The sequence below is a fragment of the Pogoniulus pusillus genome, chromosome 6, assembly GCF_015220805.1.
Source record: "Pogoniulus pusillus isolate bPogPus1 chromosome 6, bPogPus1.pri, whole genome shotgun sequence".
In the NCBI taxonomy this organism is placed as follows: Eukaryota; Metazoa; Chordata; class Aves; order Piciformes; family Lybiidae; genus Pogoniulus; species Pogoniulus pusillus.
Window position 1 is genome coordinate 38,639,039 of NC_087269.1, and position 24,239 is coordinate 38,663,277.

Here is a 24,239-nt window from a genome sequence, read left to right on the forward strand (position 1 = left end):
GAGTTCATGCAGTACTAAGAAAATGAAGCAAATACAAAATGCTGCATTTAGACATGTGAAATATTACAGAATAGCAGCGTGGTGGAGGTTGGAAGGGACCTCTGGGAATCATCTAGTTCAACCCTCATGCTAAAGCACAGTCACCCACAGGAGGTTGCCTGGGATCACAATGTCTAGGTGGTTTTGGAATCTTTCCAGAGGAGACTCCACAGCCTCCCTGGACACCCTGCTCCAGGGCTCCAGCACCTTCATACCAGAAGTTTCTCTTTAAGTTCAAGTGAAGCCTCTTGTTTTCTAGTTTGTATTCACTGTTTCTTGTCCAGTAACCGAGCAGCACTGAAAAGAACCCAGCACCATTCTCATGACCTCCCCCTTGAATTACTGATTAGCATTGAGAACATCTCTCTCTGCTCTTCCCCAGGTCTCTTGGCCTCTCCCTCTATCAGAGAGATGCTCCAATCCCTCTGAACAGCAGATCCCACTCTGTGTATGGGGGGCAGGACTCTCCCATAACAGGTCTGAAAAGAGTGGCACACGTTTTTACCCTTAGAAGGTACTTTCTAAATTGTTCATTGGATCTGAAAGTCAATTCTCCCAAGCATCTCTTAGGGTGCCTCAGAACTGTCAAACCAAGTCTCCTGGCACTTGCTTGTTTGACAGTAGGATCCACTAACATACTATTTACTTGAAATACTGGTTTCATGTTTTATTACTGCGTCTCTGACCTGTCTCAGTTTCCAGATTCTTTTGGATGCCACTTGAATCTCATAATCTTTGGGGCTGCAGGATCACTGACTCTGTTTGGCATGACTTAATGGCTGCAATTAGTGAAGTCCATAACCCAGATGAAGCCAGGAGTCTGGCAATATCCCACAGAACAGAAATAGATAAATAGGGTCCTGGATTCTGTGATGCAGTTAATTTTAAGCGTGTCTTTAATAGCCAATAAATTGATTCTTCACAAATTGCTTGTCTCCCTTTCCCAATTGCACAGACCTGCTTGATTTAGCTATTTTAGAGTTTCCTATTTCTGCTGGAAACTTGGACTAATAATTTTATAGAGATCTGTGATTAAGAATGACAACCACCAAAAAAAAACCTCCCCAGCTTCTTTTTTTAAGCCTTGCTTGGATCACAGTGTCTCTAAGGAGAACTAGATGTGCACATTTGATGAAAGAATGGTTGAGCAAACAGTTGATTGTGAGTTAAATATTTAAACATGGCAGAGTTTATGTAATGGGCTTTTTTGTTTTGTTTCATTTTTGTTTTGGAGGAGGTGTTGGCTCCCATTTGGGCACTAGCGTTTACAACATTGTCTCCTGGCACATCTCGCTTAATCTTTCAACCTGTGCTGGAGATCAGACAATACTAGAGGTCTGCCTTGTCCTCATGAAGTTAGTGCTGATACTGATTCTGCTTTCCAGGGGAATGGGGGATGCCATGGGTACAGCCTGGACCCAGCTTGGGAAAGACATCTCATTGTAATGTGTTTCCTCATAGAATGTCAGGGACTGGATGATCTTGGAGGTCTCTTCCAACCTGGTTGATTCTATGATTCTATGAAGTGAGCTCTAAAGATCACCTGGTCCAGCCCCCTGCTAGAGCAGGTTTGGGACCTACACCAGATCACATAGGAATGCATCCAGACAATTCTTGAACATCTCCAGAGAGAGAGACTCCACAACTTCCCCGGGCAGCTGGTTCCAGTGCTCTGTCACCCTCACAGCTAAAAGATTCACATGGAATCTCCTATGCCTCAGCTTCCACCCACTGCCCCTTGTCCTCAGGCATCACCGAGAAGAGGCTGGCTCCATCCTCCTGGCACTCACCCCTTAATGTGAGTCACACGAATGAGGTCACCCCTTAGTCTCCTCCTCTCCAAGCTAAAATACCTTAATTCTCTCAGTCTCTCCTCATAAGGAAGATGTTCAACTTCCTTGATCGTTGTTGTGGCTCTGCACTGGACTCTTTCCCTGCATTACTACTCTGTACTTCTGCTGCCTGTTTCTCATCTCTCTGTTGATTTCTGGAACACGAGCACAAGTGTTTTCTGGCATACATAAAACATGTGTCTGTGAAATACTGTAGAAGCTGCAGGTTTTTTGGATACTTCAGCAATCCTCCGAGGTGGAGTTTCTCAGCTGAGTACTGCAGAGTGTTTGGCTGACCCTGTCAGGAAGTTAATCAAGGCTCTGCCTTTGAATTTTAGTTGCCACTTAAATACAGATAATAAACTTTTTGTCTGTAGTTACCCCAAACCAACTTTGATTGCGTGAGGTGATTTGCTAAGCTAAATATTTAAGTAATCACAGAGCTTAATTTTCAATTTTTAGCCTTGATTTGTTTATAACCTTCTGGCTGATTACCCTTAAGCAGTGTTCTCTTCTGTTTGAATATGGAAATAAACTATTAAATAATAATAATGAAAAGGTGATGCACAGAGGAGCTTTAAGTTAGTAGAAAATCTCCAGGGTAAGCTGTGGAAGCCTCCTTCTTTATTACTTCAGGTTCTCAATTGCATATTTTATTCAATTAAGTAAATCCTTCCTTTTCAGTTCTCCACTTATTGATGCTGCTCAGATTTTTTTCCTCTCAGCTCAGCAATGCACTTGGCATTTCTAGAAAGGAGACTGGATGTTTGTGTTTCACACTTCAATTCTGAGGAGCAGTAGGTTCCCAACAGTCCTTTGTCAGAAGGTAAAGCTGAGGTGCTTAAGTAAATCTTTGCAGGACTTTCAATCTTAATCCAAAATTTTGCAAAATCAGAAATTCACAGACTGATTTGAGTGGGAAGGGCCCTTTAAAGGTCACTAGTCCAACGCCCCTGCAGTTGGCAAGGACATCTGCAACTAGATCAGGTTGCTTTGAGCCCCATCACTGCACTGCAAGGTGAATTATGGCGTTGAATTTCCAGGCTAATTTATTAACAAAGGAAAAGGAGACTTGTAGCTTACCTTCTAATTTACCTTATCATGTTCGTTTTATTGCTGTCAGTTTCATGATACGTAAGTATACTTGAAGACTAAATCTGTTCATAAGCAGAGCACAGTTAAGCTTCCCAAGTCTCAAACAGAGATAAAAGACAGAGATTTGAGTCTGCATTTTCAGCCCCAATGAAGGCTTTAGAGAGACATCTGTAAACCTCTGTGCACATACTAAGACTACACAAGTTTTTTGTGCAAGTATGGGATGGCTTAAGGGAAAAATAATGTAAGGAATAGACAAAAAAAAATACAATGTAGAAGAAGGCTCCTCAGTAATCTGCAACATCTTGTGGCATCTGAATATATCAAGGCTGTGCTTCCCCCTGAGAAATCTCTGCTGCCTCATGCCATTTTTATATGTATAAATAGTATCATAAAATTTAATAATGCGTGTTTTTCAAAACCCATTTCATGTCTGCAAGTCATCTTGTAAGTGTTTATGTAGAATATAATACATTTGTAACATTAAAAGTAGAGATTTGAAAGGAACTTGGATTTGCTTCATAGAAACAAATATAATATAGAACTCTTTTCTATGTTAATTCTAAGTACACCATTTGTTAAAGCAGTGGTAGCAACCTGAGGATGTCTGACAGGTAGTCTGTGGTTTTCTTAATGTTGAGCTTAAGTAGACTCCTAATTTGGTGTTGATTTTCAGACATTTTGACTTTGTTCATTTAGGAGTATTTCCAATCTTTTAAAAGGAATTAATTTGTTTGATTATCTGACCACATAATCATAGAGTCATGTCCTAAATATTAGTAAGCTGTGTCCAGTGAACAAAAACCTACTGGTAACAGTGTTTGAAAACATGGACGGCAGACACTGAAGTGCTGGAACAGGTCCAGAGAAGGACAATAAAGCTGAAGAAGGGTCTGGGAAGCAGGTCTGATGAGGAGCAGCTGAGGGAACTGGGATTATTTAGTCTGGTGAAGAGGAGGTTGAGGGGAGACCTTGCTCAGCCTGGAAGAAGGTGATAGTGAGAAGAGGGCCAGTCTGTTCTCCCAAGTGACAGGACAAGAGGATGTGGCTCAAGTAGCACCAAAGGGATGTTTAGGTTACAAATCAGAAGAAACTTAGTCACTGAAAAGGTTCTCAAACACTGGAACAGGCTGCCAAGGGAGGTGTGCAAAAGATGCCGAGATGTGGTGCTGAGAGAAGTGTTTTAGCTCCAGCCTTGGTAGAGCTAGAGAATGGTGAGACCTAATCTTGAAGGTCTTTTCCAACCAAAATGATTTTGTGATTTCAGCCAGCTTTAATTTTTTTTTTTTTTTGGCAGAAACTTTCCAGGCTCATAAATATTTTATTAAATATTAATTTTAATATTGACATTTTAATAGAGTTTTAATACACAAATATAAGGCTAAAATATCACTTTGGATAAACTCAAGGGTGCAGATATGGTCAATTTATGTAGTGTAAAAACTTTTGCTGACCATTATTATTAGACCCTCTCCCCATCCCATCTATTGACATAAAATTATGTTGTGGAGCAGTCTGTCTTCCTTTTATCTGAATTGTTCATGTAGAATAGAGTTAGCAGTGATGGGAAAGGTCAAACTGATCTTTTTTGTTGTGTTTTTTATTTTCTTTTCTTTTAAATCTGTTTTAAATCCCTTAGGCACTACACTTGAATTTCCTCTCTCTTGAACTTCCTTATTTATTGCCCAGTTCTGAATTAATTCTTATTGCTGCCTTTATTCTGTATTTTACCAAGTAGAGGGTGACTTGCCTTGGCCTTACAGTCTTCCTGTTTTGAGAAGTCTGCACCACTTCAGTGAATTACAGAACATTAGTGCCATTAGCCTATATTGGTGCTTGCCAGCCTGTGGGCTGGAGATGCTTGGAGATTTCTCACCTGTGTTATTGCTGGGCAGAGAGGAGAAAGCTCCTGTGAGCTCCCTAGCAAAAGGACAGTGTTTGAAGTGGGGGTTAGATTTTTCACTGAAAAATAATTAAGTTCCACAGATTGAAATCTACTCAATTAAACCTTTTCCTGCTAAAAATAGCTGTGCTCTGTGATTGGTTCTGTGATTCTGTTTTATTTAGAAATCATGGGAATTACCAGTGTTAGATGGAGTTGGGATGGTCCCTAGTGCAATGATTGTCTAGTTTCAGTATGAGAGAGTCATAATTCCCTTCATGGAATACTAGAATGTTTTGGGGTGGAAGGGACTTTTAATGCTTACCTAGTCTCAACCCCACATGCAGAGTGAGCAGGGACGTCAACTAGATCAGGTTGCTCAGAGCCCCATCAAGCCTGACCTGGAAATGGTTCCAGAGTTTGGAGCATCTACCATCTCTGTGAGCAACCCCTGTCAGTGTTTCACCACCTTCATTGTAAGAAAAAAAATCTTCCTGTACTTAGTCTGAAGCCTTGAAAGGCTTCTTTTGATATAAACACAATCATAGAGCAATTGGTTTGTCTTCTTTTATTCTGTTGTTTGGTTTTTGGATTTTTAGGGTTTTTGATTCTCCTCGCATCCATTAGTAGATTTGGTAAGAATGATGTATGAAAATGATCTCTTAGCTAATGGCAGAGACACACAATAAATGTCTTTAAATGCTCTTGTGAGCTTTAGTTGTAGAACTAAGTGGCAGCAAATAAAAGGTAAGATTTAATAAGCCTGCAGAAGTTTAGATAAAACAGGAATGTATTGCAGGATAAACTATTTACAAATTTCCTTATAAAACAGAAGCATTTGCCTGAAGACACAAACTGGCATTTGCTGTTTTGTCTAAGTTTGGTATGTCTGCTACATGTTCTGAACACAAATTTTACTAAGACTTAGGTTTTACTGCTGCCTATATTTTTGCTTGCATAGAATTAAAAGGAATTAATTCAGTGTGATGAAATTCTGTACAGTAAGGGTTACTTTTCCCATAATATGTTTGTGCAACTAACAGTAACACAGGAGATTTGCACTTGCATTAAAAACAATAATTATTAACCTCACATTGGAACAAAAGCAGTTTCAGAAGATACTCACTGACAATTCCTAACAAGAGTTGGACATTATAGCATTGGGATTTAGTGTACTGGACAGAATAACATGACTACTGAAAGAATAATGTTTCTTTTTCTTCCTGTGCTGTGCATCTAAGGCTGTGTGGAACTCTAGAGTAAAGGTTTATTAGCATTATTTTACCATGTAAATCCATGCAACTCTTTGTCAGTGTTACAGCTGCTAACTCACAGTGCAAGGATGCTGCTGAGGATGTGTTGCTAGGAGAATCACAAATAGTTCTGCCTATACCATGCTGTCTTCCACAAGTCCAGAATCCAGCCTGCTTGTGCTGGGAGGCTTTTTCATTTTTATGGGACTTCCTGTTAAATAATTTAAGTAGCAAGCTCTTGAAAACAAGATTTTTCAAGACAGGTCTTTATCTGTGTTATTGTTGAATACTAACTTTTAATTGATAGTTTTTGTGGGTGTTAAAAACAAACAAAAACCCACAAGCAACAGGGTTCTGTTCTTTAGCTTCCATCAACAGGTTTGCAGACTGTCAGACCAGGGAGATCACTCCAGAGAGAGTGGTCTGAGTGCTGAAAACATGGCCAGACTGCAAGCATCTACATCAACTGCAGCTTGCTTTCTCTTTCAGTGCAGCTTTTCAAATGTTGGGCAAGGTAAAAAGTGAGATTAGCAGGTTCCAACTCTGTGCTATGCTCTTGCAGTTTTGCTGTGTAGGTGATGGAAAGGCACCATGCTGTGCTTGGGTTCAATGTATGCAAATGAGTCCATTCCCTTGGCAATGCAGAGGGTCTCACTATATGGAAAATGTGGGGTTTAGCTTGTGCTGGAGCTCACTACAAATGGGAGGTAACAGACATACATGACTTTCCTGAGGTCAAGAAGGTTGTAAGGCATCAGAATATTGTCAGCTCTTTCCCCTTGGATTAGTGTTACAGGCAGATGGGCCTTGGAAGGGTTTGAAGTGCTGCTCAACAGAGCCTAAGTAATTTAAGGTCTAAAATCTGACAACATTAGCAGGATATTAATTGGTAAGTAATACCAGACTAGATATGGATTTGCACCTCACTGCTGTCTGCAGTCACCAGAAAGTAAAAGCCACGTAATTTCCACCTTCTTGTGAAGTTTCTACTTTCACAGAATGGTAAGGGTTGGAAGGGACCCCTGAAGATCAACCTCTCTGCTAAAGCAGAGTCACCCATAGCAGGTTGCCCAGGCTCACAATGTTCAGCCAGCTTTATAATCTCTCCAGAGAAGGATTCTTTCAAGCAGGTTTTGGTTGTGGGTCTGCTGTAATTGTAAATTCTCAAGGTACAGTTAGACCTGAGTGGTGAAAGGCAAGAAAAATGCAGAAATTAGGTTGATTTCAGCTGTAGCAAAGGCTTGTAAAAAATGAGCATTAGTTATTTAAGAAGGGTCATGTTAGTAGGGCCAAAAGCTGTGATTCAAGTGCTAGTAACAGTTCTTAATGCTACAAAACTTGTATAAAACTTGTTTGAGATGCTTCTGAAGTAATTCATGTGAAGGAAGAGTCAAACCAATGTGAGGGAAAGTGATCTTAAATATGAGGATTGGTGCCAGCACTCCAAACATGAGCTTCTAGAATCTCAAGTTCTCATCAGACTCTGGGAGAAGCGTGAGAGGTGATGGGTAGCATCGATGCAAAGGCTCATTCCAGGTGACCAGGGAAAATGTTTATGATCCATGTGGAGAATTAAGAGGGGAAGTAAGTAATGAGTGTGGAAAGATGGTGTGGAGATGTTGAATAACTTGCGTCCAAGTGTCGTGAATGTGGGACAACGTGTAGTGAAGATGCTGAAACCAGTATTCTGGTGATGGTGATTCAGGATGAGTTATTTGTGATATGGATGACTAGGAAATGTATTAACATAGTAATTAGAGGATCTGTTAAGACTATTCCTATGTCTCTTTGTCTTCTCAGTTTATACTCTGCTTGTTGGAAGCTGCAGGATTGTGGCTGAGAACTCCCCGACTGTTAATCAGAATTCCCTGATAACACTCTAGGCACCAAAGCTCTCCTAGACAGATAATTTGCATCACATTTATTGTGGCTTTATGTGGTTTTATATTCTCGCCAACTTGCTCAGCTAGGACTACCTAAAAGATTCATGTTGAATTCAGCAACTTTAGGCTCAAGTCTACAGCATTATTTGGCTTATCAAGCGTTTCCAGCATAATTTCTGCTGTGTTCCTCTCTTCAGCACTGGGATGTTTTATCTGTCTCTTTGTCAGCTCCTCAGAGATATTGCTGTGTTTTATTTGCTGATGGCCTTGATACACAAAAAATATATTAAACTGATCCACAAGTGAAATTTCTTTACTTGTGGCTGTCTCTTCATTGGTTTCTGGTTGTATTTGCAACAGGGAGTAACAAATGTAAGAACAAAATGGGCATGAACAACCAATTACTGACGTTTTAGAGGAGAGATTGAGCTTGCTGTGGATTTTTATTTCTTATTCATATATAAATACATAAATAGTAGTGATTTCATTGAGTTGTCTCCTCTTTCTCCCTCTCCCAAGGAAAGCAGGAAGTCCCTATCCAAACTGAAAGTATTTTTCATGTTACTAACTTTAAAATACAATCCTAAATTTAAACATCTGCTTAAGTGGTTTTGTATTGAGCATCTTAGAGCCTTCACCTCAGTTTTTTCAAGTCTTCTACACCATGGTTGAGCTGTATAACTTCCATCAGCACTGACCTCACCAACTTGTCCCAGGCAACAGCATCGCAACTCTGGCAGGAGAGTGTTGGCTGCTGCTTTTTTCTGTGAAGCACAAAGCAGGTTCGCTGTGGTGAAGCTAAGCTTTTACTGATACCCAGATTACCCTATTTAAAGATAGACTGGGATATTTCCATCCATGCTGTGGTCCCAGTGGTGAGCTTTCAAACCTGTGTTTGCTTTGGTGCATCTCACTGAAATTTAACAAGGCTTTTTGAGTCCTGGGGCTTAAGGCACTGTGGAAGCAGGAGGGAACTGTTTAAGTCGTACAGGTCTTGTAACTGTGGTCAAAGTGGGATCTAAATACAAAGTAACTAATTTTTAACAGCTCAAAATTCTTGCTGGATGTTTTTAGCAGTACTGCAAAGGTTTTACAGCTTGAAGCTTTGTTTCTGTGTCAGATTTTTTGATTGAATCATTGAACTTGGTGTCTGCATTTCTCCTGGTGGTTAAAAGAAAATGAAGAGGTGAGGAAGTGAGCATAAAATAGACAGAGAAGGTCCAGGAAGAGCACAAACCAAGCAAATCTTCCTGTGCTAGCGGCTGACACTTCCTCCTCGTTGAGACCATATGGAATGATGTTCCTTGCTTTTGGTTTTTAAAATGGTTTAATTTTGTAACTACGTGGGCTTTATTTACAGGCATGCTACAGCAATCATGGACAGGCAAAAATACCACAAACCGCTTGCTTGTCTTCCCCAACGGTGTCACAAACAAGAGTTAAGTTTGGGATTTTGCCACTATTATGTCAGCCCAAAGAATAAGGAATCCCTGTACCAGCTAAAATGGAGGTAAAAGTAAATACAGCAAGAGGAAAAGGTCTTTGAATGGGCTAGACTGATAAAGAAATTACTGTTTTCTCTGGAGATGGGCAGAAAAATTGAGCTTTACAACCAAAGGAACAGGATGTCAACGTAGAAATTGATACAGGAGAAAGCACTCTTCAGCACACAAACCTGGTGCTGAAAAAGGACCCCAGAGCTGTGGCAGACAGTATCTACAGAAAAAAAAAACACATTAGTTTGCAGAGGGTTTCCACAAAGCTTGTTTGCTTTAAGCAGTAGTCTGCGTGCCAGGCCATGGCCTCTATCTGCAGATCTTCTCAAATCAAGTGCAAAGGCCCCATGATTACATGTTCTTTGGTCTACTTTCTAACTGTATTTTTAAAGATGGTTTAGATGAGGATTTTGGAAGTCAAACTGGTAGTGTTCCTGCAGAAAAGCCAGCACAGAGAGGAATTTAAGACTGATATCCTCTAGAGGTCCCTTCCAGCCCAGACCATTCTATGATTTTACGTAGTCCTGTAGCAGTATGTGTCGCTGGCCAATTACTCCATTCTGCTTCCCTGGACATTAAGTTCTGGACTATGGGTGAAAATTTTGGTGTGTTTTGCTTCTCAGTATTGAAATATTATTTTATTGGTTGTAGTTTCTTGCACTGAAAGTTACAACTAAGGTTTCATTTCAGGCATTAAGCATTTCCATCTAATTTCACCATGCCTGAGCCATACAGTTGACTTTGTAGCATGTGCATGAGAACATAGTGAGCAAGTGTTACAAATGACCTTTGCAGTATGTCTTTTTTAGTTGCTGTGACCTCAGATATTTCTGACCATAACTACCTAGGTTAGGAGAGATGTTTAACACATTTCTTCTTGGTCTGGGCTGAGTCTGAGGCCGGGTGATCGGCGATGCACAGGCACCGCGGGATCTGCTATGTGGTAGAGCTCCTGCACTTTCCTGTAAAGACAAAAAAAAATCTTCTAATGATGAGCAAGTTCAGATCTGCACTCAGATCTCGCAGACCTTGAAGGCCTTCAGTCTCAGGGCTTTTAAATCTATCTGTTTAATTCATACTGTGAAAACTTGCCTTATTCTTTTATACTGCTCTGTATTGAAATCAGTGAGTTTAACTGGGAGAAAAACCTATTACTGGAGTAAATTCAGGCCTGGTGTCTTTTTGCCACTGAAGTGGGGCTAAAAAACCCAATAAGACAGGCAAAGTGGAAGACACAAAGAGCTGCTGCTTGATCACTGAACTGTTATTTCTACAACCAATTTGCTTTGCCTGTGAGACTTGTGCTCCTGTAACTGGGAAAGCAGATGAGTTTTTTAGTCTGATCACCATGACACTCTGCTCTGCAAATGTATAAGCAAGTTGAACTCTTTTTGGGAGTATTAAGGGATCAGCAAAGAGGCTGTTTTCTGCCTGGATGTACTAAAACTGTATTAAATAGACTTCAAAGTGGGGATGTGGCTCTAAAACAGCAGCATGGTCTGAATTACATTCTGCGTGGGCAACAGTAATGTAAAACTGAATGTCAGTACCTAGCAAGTCATACCTGTGTCTGTTCATAGGTTAAATGCTATTTTCTAATCAGAATAAAGTCAAGCACTGATTTTTAGGAGGCTAAATGTGGAGCTCCCACTAAATTTGCCACTCTGAGAGATATTTTTTTGCCATAAAACATGCTTGTGATCTCATTTTCTTAAAGCCTATTTAATTTGAAGTCTGATTAATAGAAATATAAGGGAGTGTCATGCCATAAAATAGTTTTGTTGTTTATATGCCAGGGGTGTTGTAACTACATGATCTTCAAGGTCCTTTCCAACCTAAACTAATGTATGGTTTTTTTTAAGGTCTTGTACCAATTTTCAGTAGTTCTTTAACTAGTGGCTGCCATAAAACAGAATCTAAGACCTTTTTAATAGCTAGTTTACATAAGCATGTGGGGTTTTTTTTTTTATGTTCTTAAAAACACTCTGGTGTGGATGAATTATGTGACTACACATCCTCAACTCTCCCTGCCTGAAATGACTGTAGTTGGATAAGGACCTGCCTTGAGACATCATAATAGCTTTATAGAGGTATCTTTCTCTATGTTTTAGTACTGATTATTGGCAAGTTCATACATGTCCCTGGCGCTCACTCCCACTCGGGTCCCTGCAAACCACTGGCATTGCTATGTTTGCTTTTAAATTCTCCAGACCAGGATAAAGAGAATCTCAGTGTTGACATCTCACTGTCAAACAATCTGTGGTTGAGTTTGGATTCCCAAGGAACGTGAGGGTGTGTTGTGGTGACCAGTAGCACTCAGTCCCCTGTAGTGCTTGGCAGAGACCCGACATGTGCTCTGTCGCTTGACACTTGGGCAGGCTCTTGGGCTTCTTAGCCATATTTTCCTTCTATACATTGATATCTGCTGAACTTAGCTACTCTTTTTTCTCTCCTAATGGATTATATATGCTGCGCCTCTCATGTCAAAATGCTTCTGTCAGTGAAACAGTTAACTGTAGCTGGGGGACGTGGGGGGGGAAACACAGCAATGATCTTATGAGCTACTTGTTTGTGAGCTTAATTAGTAGAAAGGTGCATTGAATGTTAAGTGCTGTCCCTCTTGATAAGTAACTAACACTTTCTTTTGTGGTGCTGCTGCCCAGCTGGGGGGTTTTATGTGTCAGTCTGGGGGGAAAGGCACTGCTTTCATTCTAGATCAGATTATTTTGAGCATCTTGTTAAAAATACCCAGCATTAATAACGGTGGACTCCTAAAGAAGAGGTATTTTTCATCAAGGGCATCATGACGTCCTTACCAACGACAACACACACACAAAAAAAAGCTGATTTAGTTTCAGCCTTCCTCCCTGAGCTCATTCTGTGCAGGCTTTAAATACAACAGCACCTTAAACTCTAGGGCAGTAATTTAATCCTGCAACTGTTCAGTGCATTTGGATCAGCAGTATACATTATGTATTTCTATTGCAATGCCAGCGCTCTATAGCGGAACATAAACCTCCAGATGATAAATTAGTAATATCTGAACCACTGAGATATTTTCATCTGAGCCACTCATATGCATTTAGAATGCTAGGGACAAAAAAACCCTAAACCATCCAGCTTTTAACTTCGAAGTGTCATTTGTGCTTGATGAGAACAGTATTACTGTAGTAAAGGAATGAGAAGCTGGTAGGACACCAATAGGCTTCACCCCAAAAGTAAAGGAATATGTTACTTTGTGCTTGTCATCTTTGTACTGTAGATGTGGTTGCTTGAAATGATACATTAAATTGCCCTGAGTACATGGCTAGGGCAGTTCCAGATCATGTGATGATTATTTGTTAATTTTTTTAGCTAGTAGTTTTTCATCTAGCAGCTCGATGTTTAACCTTGCTAGATGCAGCATCCCTGCCAGCACAGTGAATACGAGCAGTAAGGAAGCACCACAAAAGACTTAAGTGGAGTGAATAATTTCCCAGTTTATATTAGGTGTGACCAACTGTTACTAGCTTGTCTTTTGTTACAGCTGTCCAGCAGCAAAATGATGATTCCCAGAGGTAGGAAAAACACAGGTCTTTCCAAACTTCCCAACCATAGAACCTAATGAGTTAAATTCTAACCCCTTGTGATGTTCTTTCGGGGTTTTAGCTGCTTTACACGCACAAGGTCAAATGAAACTGCTCCTCCACCTATTTTGACTCTTGGCAGAGTGGGGGATACCTGTCCTTTGGGACAGAGCCCTCGGGAGATGGTGACATCAGCAGAGACATATTCTCCGCTTTCAAGATGTCCCTGTTTTGCTAGGGCTCGCTACTCCCCCCCCGCCTTCCCCAAACAGATCCTAGCTAACTGCAGTCCTGCATCCCCCTCCCTTGCTGTAACTCTGTGTAAACACAGCATGAAGTAGAGACGTTGAGGTCAGAGAGAGAAGATTTTTACTAGCAGTAGGAAGGCAAGATGGGAATGCAAAGCGGGAATCTTTCTGTGCAAGATGCAAGGTCCAGGACTATGACTTTGGTGCTGGATCCATGCTACCTTCTGTCCCATCTGCCTACTGCATTTTCAGGGCATCTCCAATCTAAACGCGGCTGATGATGGTGATGGGGGACTTGGGGCTGGAGTGATGTGTTGAATCGGAGAACCACTTCTCCTCAAAAATAAGAGGTCACTGAACAGTTGCAGATGAGGATTTTTGGTTTGGTGTGGTTTTTAATCAAATGTTACACAGCACGTTGGTGGATGAGCACATCCAGTGTTCTTCCATGGCCACCGTAAGTGCACGGCACTTCATTAGTGCTGCGTTTGGACTTCCCAGCGGCGAAGTTAATAAGCCAGCAGTAGTTCCTCACCATCAATCATGTGAAAAAACTAAAAGCACTTCGTGCATCATCCTCAAATCCTCCAGCCTCAACTCTCTCCCCTCTTAGGCAGCGCCAGAAAAGGCAGCGCTGGAAGAAAGGCTGGTATTTTCTCTAGAAGAAAGTCGGGGTTTGGACGTGGACAGAGATCTTCTCTCCTTATCTGTCATGAAAGTTATTGAATGCAATCGCTGTTCGCAGGCAGGCAGCTACACTATTGCATAACGCTTCCCGCTGGCGCTCGGCGCCACGCTTTGTGCTCATCCCTACGAAGTTTTCCCCGGGAAAACCCAGAGAACTGGGCATTTTGGGGTCTTCTCGCTCAAGGAAGGTGGCGAGGCAAGACCCCCGTTACCGCGCAGGGAAGAGGAAGAAGCCGAGGGCAGCGGTACCGGGCTGGGGGGGAGCTGCTGGCAGCGGCGAGCTTACCTTATGCTTCCTCACAGAGAAGTGGTGGTTTGGGCGCTCCTCGTACGTCGCATCTCCCTCCCTTCGCCGGGCTGAGCTGGCCGGCCCTCAGAGGGTCCGCGTCGGTCGCGCATCTGCCCGGCACGCCGTCGGTCGGTCCGCTCAGTCCCGCCGCCGGTCCCCTCACTCCAGCGGCCGGTCGGTCGCCTCAGTCCCGCGGCCAGCTGGTCTCTCTCCAGCCGCCGCTCGTCTCCGTCCCGCAGCCGATCCGGCGTCTCTTTATCCCGAGGCCGGTCTTCTCAGTCCCGCCGCCGGTTGGTCGCTCTGCTTCCCGCGGCCGCAGCTGCCCGAGCGCTCGCTAGAGGCAGCCGCCTCCGCCGCCTCCGCCGCACGCTTCCCCCGCTGCCCTCATCGGCTGCGGCGCCCGGCTTCGGGGGCGGAGGAGGGGGCTGGCGGCTGGCCTCTGTTTTGGGGAGAAGGTGTGTATGTGAGGGGGTGTTCTCTCGGCCAGGTCCCTAAGGCAGGGGGGGAACTTGTTGAGCGGGACCGGCGGGTGTCCCCCAGCCGGGAGGGAGGGAGCGTGTTGGGGCGGTGGGGAGGAGCCGGGGGCCGGGCCAGGCCGGCGGCGGGGAGACGCCTCGGTGGAGGGAGGGAGGGAGAAGAGGGGGAGAAAGAAGGGAGGAGACCCCCACACCGAGCAGAACCGGGGTGAAGGGTGTCTGTGAGGAGCGGAAACGAGTGGGGTGGTGAGCAAGGCTGCTCAGGGCATGCTGCGAAATGGGAGAAGCGCAGGATTCGCGACGCTATTGCCTTGCTGCAAACGTGTTATCAGTGTCATTCCCTGCCTAAATTCAGTAGTAACAGATTTATCGACAGGCGGTGCGTGCGTTGCTGGCCATAGCCAAGCCACCCTGGTTTTTCAGTTGCGTTACTTAAACCAGCAACGCTGGAGCAGATGCAGAGTGGGTGATGCTGATGGGTTTGGGATTTCACCGAAGTGCTTGTTTAAAGCCGTACGGCCGCGTTTTCTTTGCAGAAGTGTTTAGGATACAGAACGGATCTGCTCCCCTGTGCTTTTAAACCCCAAATAAAATGGATGCAAGTTGAAAGTGAAGTGGTTTGACGGAGCAGTGAGAACTGATAAGCACAGCGATGTTCTTAAAACTTAAACCCGGTCCTTTAAACCTCTTCGTTATTTTTTAGAGGGCTTTTCAAATATGCTGTTCATTGGAATTAGAAGCTAAATGGGTCATGTGTATTCAGTCAGACCCATTTGACAGGCAGATGATGTCATAAGAGGCAAGAGAATTGGTTTAAGTTTAAAAGTGGTGGATCAAACCCTTCTCCTGAGGATTTCAGTAGTATTACCGTTTAATCAATGTTTTTTCACCGCAGCATGAAACTCGTTTAGCCCAGTTGCCACCAGTTACAGACCATGCAGTTTGTCAGTAGTGGCGCTGCCTTTACTGTCGGTAGCGCTGATGAGGATTATTGATCTTTGGATTTACTGAAGGGCCCCCTGATTTGAAGTGGCACATCAGACCGGCTGGATGAGCCCCAGCATGAAATGCCCCACTGCTACCCAGGCTGAGTGTGCTCCACGCTGTGCCAGAACAGGGAAAGACACCTCAGCTAAACCCTAGGCAAGCCTGTGCATCTCCACAGCACGATGCAGCAGAAATACTGGCTCAAATCCTGGACATCTTTTTAGAGTTAATTAGCTGGAGCAGACCATTGCAGCAATGAATGCATGCTGCTGCGGCTGGGGCAGCTTCTTTATGCCAGCTTCGCTATCCTTTCTGATAGAGCCTGACAGCAGGTACAGAAATCCTTACGGACCCAGCTGTCACGTAATCGTCAGCGTGGAGGTGTGGAGAGGAATTCAAGCAAATCTTTGCTGGCTAAATTGTAGTTTAGCTGTGCAGGACTGGATCAGAGGAGTGTTCAGCAAATCAGACAGTCAGCAGAGGGCAGCTAAGTAGTTCTCCCTGTATGCTACCTGTCCAGGTATCTTGGTTGCCCTGCGTGCTGATCACTAAAAGAGGGTGCCAAGGGCATGCTTTCTGCATCGCTGTTCTCATGTTCCCCACAGACCTGCAAAGAGTGAACTGATAGCACATTTCCAATCATAGTTTATGATTTCTCTGAGTTTCTTGCCAGAATTTTTTTTTCCAAAGAAAGAGGCTGGAAGAACTTAAATATCAACTTGCTCATTAATGCAACAAGCACCACACTTCTTTTGTTGCTTTCAGTCCTTTCCAGCAGTGCTGAAGGAAACCACAGGACCACTGAGGTTTTATGTGTGTCAATATAAATTTGGTTTTGGCTGCAGCCTGTATACAGACACGGGTGAAATGACATGGTGTGGTGACTGTGTTTAAAATATGCTACTTCAGTAGAAGCAAACAGATCGCTGGTAGGAGATGTTGGATGTTTTTCATGAGCTGTGCAGACTACATCCCAGAATGTGCAGATCATGACTGCTAGAAGAAAATGCTATTGCTCAGTAACCTTAGTGACTTGGAAGAAAACTCTCTGACAGAAGCAGCAGTTGAAGTAACATTATCTTCTCTATTTAGAGGCTGTTGTCTTAAGGCTGACAATTCTTATGTGGCATTATGCATATGCCCCATTTATAAAGCTAGGAATTATATAGCATATTTGGATGGCCATTTAGAGAATTGGGAAGGTCTTTACAGTTGTGGGGCAGATTCCTGCTTGCCCTGTGCATGTGGAACTGCTCTTGGTGTATATAAGGGATATTTTAAATCATGGTTTCTGACTGTTCATGTCACTGTAAAAGCATATTAGAAGTAAAAACACTGAGGAAATGGAAATGCTTCATCAGCCTATTTGCTGTTTTTTCAGCCTTTACAAAATTCTGACCCTAAGTGTTGCAGAATAAAATGTATTGTCCAATCAGTGCCTGAAAAGGGAGAGAGAGATCTGGCTTCAACCAGGAAAGAGGCAAAGAGAGAAGAAATAGGTTCTTATTTTTTAATGACAAATTCATTTCTCTCTAAGGGAGTGTCCTACCTTCCCAGACTGCCTTTGTCTTCAGGTGTTTGTCACAGACAAGTGAGCACTGCTCAGGGCTGTGGAGGTTTGTTGCTGTAACACATGCTGGTGTGTGGATAGAAGCCCCACCTTGGACTGCTGGTGAAGTAATCAAGTTGTGATGAGAGCAGTGAGATAGAATTTTTGGTGGTGTTCTCTGTGTAGAAATGCAGTAAGGGATCAGTCCTTCCATATTCCTAATTTCATGCTAAATATGGGGAGACATCTAGGTGTATTTGTAAACATTCATCATCTTGGCTACTGTGGCATTACAGACTTCAGGTTTTACTTCATATTTTATTCTTATCCCACAATCCCATTATAGTGGGGGTTGGAGATCATCCAGTCCAACCCCTCTGCTAAAGCAGGGGCACCTGCAGCAGCTCACCCAGGATCACAATGTCCAGGGGGGCTTGGAATCTCACCAGAGGAGACTCCACAAGCTCTCAGGGTAGCTTGCTCCAGGGCTCCAGCACCCTCACAACAGAGAAGTTTCTCCTCACATCCACACGAACCTGCTGGGTTCTGGTTTGTGCCCCGTTGCCCCTTGTCCTGTTGCTGGACACCACTGAAAGAATCTGTCCAGATACACATATTATATGTAGCTTCTGGATTGTTGTGTGGAGATAGGCCCTGGCTGAATGGCTGAGATAGTGGTACCTGAACTGGCTGGCAGTGTTGAGGCACATCCTCCTTACGCTCCTTACATCTGCAGGGGTTTTGGCTAGAGGAGTGCTCACAGTGAGTGCTGTGCCCAGGGGAGATGTGTGTGCTGAGCAGGTGCTTGGTATGATTGTGCTTCACTAGAACATGTGGGTCCTGTAGCGTAATGCTAAAATGTAATTTTCTGGAACAGTCTGTGAAGTTCTTGTCAGACTTTGAGGAAACAAGCTCAAATCCAGCTCAGAAAAAAGCATGTGGCAGCCAGAGCTTGAGTTACCTGCCAGGTATTTCTGCTAACACCAGTGTGGGGAAGATGATAACCAGCACCCAAGTCATTTTCAAAATCAGTGTGAAAGCTGATATTTAAACTTAGCCTAGTTTGAAATGTGTGCTGAGGTGCAGATTCAGGAGGGAGTTCAGGCCCTATTAAAAGGGAAAAGCCAAGGGAAATGCTGCTGCCACATGTGCTGGGTGAATGGTGGTCTGTTGGTGGTGCCTGCTTTGAGCCAGGTGCCTTCCCTGCAAGGCCTGCTACTGGATATAGATTGAATACCTTTTATTAGACAAGTGATTTAGGTGCTGTCACTAAGCACACGAGCTAGGTTACTAAAGCTGTATGTCACTGATTAAGGTCAGCCTAATTTGTGGCAGAATCTTATCATCTCCTTTTTAGGTGCAAGAAAAGTGAAGCTTATTTGATGTGGTCTGTGGAAGTTTGGACACTGTTGTGCCTTTTCTTTGTAGACACTCGGGACCAATGGTAGCATTGTATCTCATGCTGGGTGCATTGAAAGTGTGCCCAGCAGGTTGAGGGAGGTCTTCTCCCCCTCTTCTCCGCCCTAGTGAGACAATATCTAGAGTATCACACGGTATCACAGTATCACCAAGGTTGGAAGAGACCTCATAGATCATCGAGTCCAACCCTTTACCACACAGCTCAAGGCTAGACCATGGCACCAAGTGCCACGTCCAATCCTGCCTTGAACAGCCCCAGGGACGGCGACTCCACCACCTCCCCGGGCAGCCCATTCCAGTGTCCAATGACTCTCTCAGTGAAGAACTTTCCAGTTCTGGGCTCCCCTTTCAGGAGAGACAGGGACCTACTGTAGAGAGTCCTGTGGATGCCATAAAGATACTGAGGGGTCTCTGAGGAGAAAAGGCTGAGAGACCTGGGGCTCTTGAGCCTGGAGATGGGCAGACGGAAATGGCGTCTTCTCAGTGCTCAGCAAGAGCTGAAGGGTGAGGGGCAAGGGGATGGAGCCAGACTCTCCAGCGGTGCACAGTGACAGCAAATTCCATCTCAACAAGAGAAGAAACTTTGGTGTGAGGGTGTTGGAGCCCTGGCGCAGGCTGCCCAAAGATGTCGTGGAGTCTCCTCCGGAGAGATTCCCAACCCACCTGGACATGGTGATCCTGGGTACCCTGCTTGAGCAGCAGTGTTCTCCTAGATCATCTCCAGAGTTCCCTTCCCACCCCCCACCATGCTGGAATTCTGTGGTACCTGCTAAAAGCAGGTATTTTCACCTTGCTGAGTCTTAATTCACATTAAACAAATGGTTATTTTCACATCTTTATAAGGTAGCTGCCTGGCATTCTACACTCAGTCTGTTATTTATTTATTTACCTGAACCTGCCATTGGAAGAAAAACGAAGGAATGTTAAATATGCTCCTGTCCTCCAGCTGAGGTGAATGCAAACTTGGTTTGAATTTCAAACAGGTACTCATGCAATGCGATCTTTAGAGGTTCTCCTTGCTTTGAGGAAAGATGTAATCTGCCTAGCTGGGATGGCAAAGAAATCAAGTCTCTTGGAGTCATGTTAGGCAGAAATTTGAGATCTTTAATTTAGTGTCTTGTTGCATGATTATTTTTTTTTAACATGAGCTTGGAGAATTCATTTCAGGCTGTTTTTGTGTCTGTTCTTTATCTGTAATTGAGAGTAATTACACATCTGTGAACTTGGAGGAGCATTTTGAAGATAAAGTGGATTTAAGATTGTGAATACCTGCATGCAGCTAAAATATTAAATAACTGATGCAGTGAACTACTATTTATGGGGTTTCTGCTCTAAGAGGGAAAATGCTGAGTAACTTCATTAACTGGGATAGTTATTTCTGTACTTCATTGGTGGTGTAAGTATGAGCAGGATTTAGACCTCACTCTTAATTTCCCTTTATACAGATCACTAGGAGAAAAATGTAGCAGCAGGTCTCACCAGCAAAGGCTGAGATTTTGAGTTCCAGTTGAATGCTTGTCTCATTAGGAACCCAGATTGCTGTAGATGTTAGTTTATCATTCACTCCAGGAAACAAGTCCTAATTTTATTGAGACAGGATGGAGGAAGGTTGATTGTTTTGAGGTGTTGTGGGTTATTTTGTAAAATATTTTCACCACGTTTGTATTTCAGAAATGTTAATTTTCAGGATACAAATGTTTGGTTTTTTTCTTGGGAAGGGAACTGAACTAATGATTGGAAATGTATGTTTGTTCTTCTGAGGATTTGGACTATGAACTGGTCTTTTGTGGTGTGTATGAGCTGTGGAATCACTTGTCTAATAAAGACATTCTCAATAGATGGCAGGATTCTGCCCTGGTTAAATTATCATGCAGCCTGTACAGTGAGGAAATAAATGAGGGGCTGAGAGACCATGATGTATGAAACCCTAAATGGCTGCAGTTTGTTCATGTTTGAAAGGCAGTTTAGCTTGTCGTCATTACTGATGATTTGTGCTTCTATAGCCCTTCTTTTTGCATCTCAGAAATCCTTTGTGCCCCTCTGAATAATAAATCACCATGTTTGATTTGCTCAGTAAGAGCAAATGTGGAATTACATTCTTATTAAGATTTCTGAAGAAGCTGTAATTATAAGTGAAATTATCATTTATTTTTAAGGAATATGATGCCAACTTTGGTAACATTTTGGTTTCTCATCTTTATTTTGTTACCTTTTCAAATATCAGGGCTGTATCTCCAACTGCTTTATGGCAAAGGGAAAAATACTGTCCTTTCTAAAAGAACAAACAAAAAGTCTGATCATACTTTTGATTGCCTTCAGATTTAATTCCTTAACAGAGTGAGAGAGTCTGGAAAAAGCATGGACTCATCTTAGGATTCAAGTTATGGATAGGGCTGGATGCTAGGTTGGACTGGATGATCTTGGAGGTCTCTTCCAACCTGGTTGATTCTATGATTCTATGACAGAAGAACACCATATGTAACAAATAATGGGGATACCTTAAGCTGCTTCATGTTTGCTTTTTGGTGGAATAATATATTATTTATACCATATTGATTTCATTACAAGGAGGATTTGACACTGCTTTTCTGTCAAACTGGAGAACCATTAAACATTATCAGGTAATGTGGACTCCTAAATCCTCAGTAAGGTTTTCTGGATTGAAATACTGAAGCATTTCAAGTTTGAATGTAGCTTTAAAATACAGGCTTTTATGTGCTTTTATACATTACTTCAAAGTGAGAAGACCAGACAGCAATCTAGTGCTAATGCCTAGTACTTAACAGGAAAAAAAAAAAAGCCAAACCCAACAATCAAACAAAAAGCTAAAATAAAATGTATGAAAGAAATGGAAAATGAAAGTCATACAAAATTATCAAAGAGAAAAATGAACAGCATAAATAGCAGTAAACTGGACATACCATTTCTATCAGTGCTCTGTGTCTAAAAGAAAATGAGGTGTTTTGGCTGTTCTAATGGAGGGGTAAGTAATTAATGTGAGATGATATTTTTTCCAAATTGAATATTGTTTATTAATGTTCATATCCAGCTGTCTCGCCCTTCCCACCACTAATTTTAATGATTATTGGTTCTTTGTATGGTCCCAGTTTAGAAGGGACGTTGAGAAGCCTGAGTGTGTCCAGAGAAGGGCGACGAGGCTGGGGAGAGGCCTTGAGCACAGCCCTACGAGGAGAGGCTGAGGGAGCTGGGGTTGGTTAGCCTGGAGAAGAGGAGGCTCAGGGATGACCTTATTGCTGTCTACAACTACCTGAGGGGTGGTTGTGGCTCTCTTCTCTCAGGTGGCCAGCACCAGAACAAGAGGACACAGCCTCAGGCTGCGCCAGGGGAGATTTAGGCTGGAGGTGAGGAGAAAGTTCTTCACTGAGAGAGTCATTGGACACTGGAATGGGCTGCCCGGGGAGGTGGTGGAGTCGCCGTCCCTGGGGCTGTTCAAGGCAGGATTGGACGTGGCACTTGGTGCCATGGTCTGGCCTTGAGCTCTGTGGTAAAGGGTTGGACTTGATGATCTGTGAGGTCTCTTCCAACCCTGATGATACTGTGATACTGTGATACTGTCATGGAAACATTATACAGAGGAATAATATAGGATCTAGAGCAAGTAATGTAACATTAACTGAACTGGAAGAGAAGGTTCTTGCGGTCACTATACCACTTGCCCACTAGATGGACTCAGGGAGCTCCTTTCTGCTTATGGCAGAAGGCAATGGTGAATTACAAGAGGCTTCAAATGTTTGCTTGCAAAATTATCTCCTGACTCGTGGGGCAAGCTGGAGCTCCAGGCAGTACCCAAACGCTTTCAGAGAATTCTGCTGGTGTCTTCTTAGCTGCTAAGCTTCTGATTCTTCCCAGACTTCACGGTGCTGGGGAAAGGAGGCAGACTACATCTGACCTGGTCCTGGTTTCTCTGGATGATCTGTGTTTCCCTTCCAGGGCTCCTCCTCTTGGCAGCATTAGGCAGAATGTCTTGCAGTGTGCAGTCTTAGCACGATGTCATGCTGGCTATGCAGGCTGATTGCATGGAGGTATTTAAAGCCTGTTCCTGGTGAACTCAAGGCAGTGGAGTTTCCAGGCACTTCAAGAGAGCTAACATAGTTTAGCAAAGCATAGTGCTGCAGAATGCAATGGCAGAATCACTGTCAGAGGTAGAGAGCAATAGCAGCAGGCAGTAGCAAGCAGCAAGAAAGCATGAATACAACAGCACAGCATGTTGTATTACCTCCTCATCGCTTTTTGTCAGTACAGTCTGAGACTAATTGGCCTTTGGACACAGAATAGCCAATTAAAATGGCAGTTAGCTGAGCTTGACCATATTAGGTGAAGTCATAGGCCTTCTTTACCCAAATTTGAGAAAAACATAGGCCTTGCATGAGTCAGGCACGAGCTAAGCATGTGTACCTTGTTTACCACAGGATGTAAGCAGGAGCAAAACAAGTCTGGGCAAGCCAGAATCCTTGGACTCAGTGGCTCCAGGTTCTTTGTCCTCTTAGCCACGGTTGCTTCTCCCCATAGCAGAAGGATGGAGAGCAGAAAAACATATCTGGGCAAGCCAGGACATGTATAAGCCTGTTTAGGCTTACCGTGATAGATGTAATGTTCAGAAATGAACTCATTAGTGTAGTTTGCAAATCTATAGACAGGCAACAAAATAAAATTCATAGCTTCATAGAATAGTTTGAGGTGGAAGGGACTTTAAAGATCATCTAGATCCATCCCCTGACCATGAGCATGGACACCTTCATGTTGCTCAAGGCCTCATCCAACCTGGCCTTGCACACCTCCAGGGAGGGGCATCTCTGACTTTCCTGGGCAACCTGTTCCAGTGTCTCCTCACCCTTATTATAAAGAATCTCCTTCTAATACCGAGTCTAAAATCTGCCTTCCTCAGTATTCAGTCCATTCCCTCTTACCCTATTGCTCTCAATTATTATTATTTATGTATTAAAATAAATAATATGTATAACAATGCACTATCAATTATTAAGTGCTCTCTATTATTTTGATATGTGTGAGAGGAATGATGACAGCAATGAGAATAGATCTCAAGAGGCATCTCACAACATTTTGAGAACCCCAAACCTCTAGTTTGCAATTAGGAGCTTCTACTCCCTTGTTTAACGAGGGACATGTTGAAAAGGTCTAGTGGTATGAATGGGAGGACACCTACAAATGTTAAAGATTATAATTTCACTTGAAGAAGAAATTTCATCTTAAAGGAGATAGTTTTTCCTTTTGTTGCTCTGGGAAGGGAAACCATTTGTATGGTCTTGGTCACCTTGGCCTTTCTCTCACAATTTCTTACTGCAGAATCATAGAATCACAGAGTTGTTTTAGTTGGAAAAGATCTTCAAGGTCATTGAGTCCAACTATCAGCACCACCATGGCCATGAAACCATATCCCTAAGTGATTGTCTGAACATTTCCAGGGATGGTGAATCCACTGCTTTCCTGGGCAGCCTGTTCCAATGCCTGAACACTTTTGCAGGAAAGAGTTTTATTTCCTAATAATCAACCTAAACC

The 24,239-nt window shown here is 43.1% G+C and overlaps 2 protein-coding genes across 5 annotated transcripts in view; one reads left to right on the top strand and one right to left on the bottom strand.

Moving 5' to 3' along the window:
• Positions 1–14,816, bottom strand: part of INSYN2A (inhibitory synaptic factor 2A) — a 55,950-nt gene extending 41,134 nt beyond the window's left edge. Inside the window, exon 1 of the mRNA XM_064145313.1 lies at positions 14,268–14,816. The gene's annotated coding sequence lies outside the window, so the exon portion shown is untranslated. The remainder of the gene's footprint in view (positions 1–14,267) is intronic.
• Positions 1–24,239, top strand: part of DOCK1 (dedicator of cytokinesis 1) — a 433,046-nt gene that overhangs the window by 184,199 nt on the left and 224,608 nt on the right. The gene's annotated exons all lie outside the window — the stretch shown is intronic.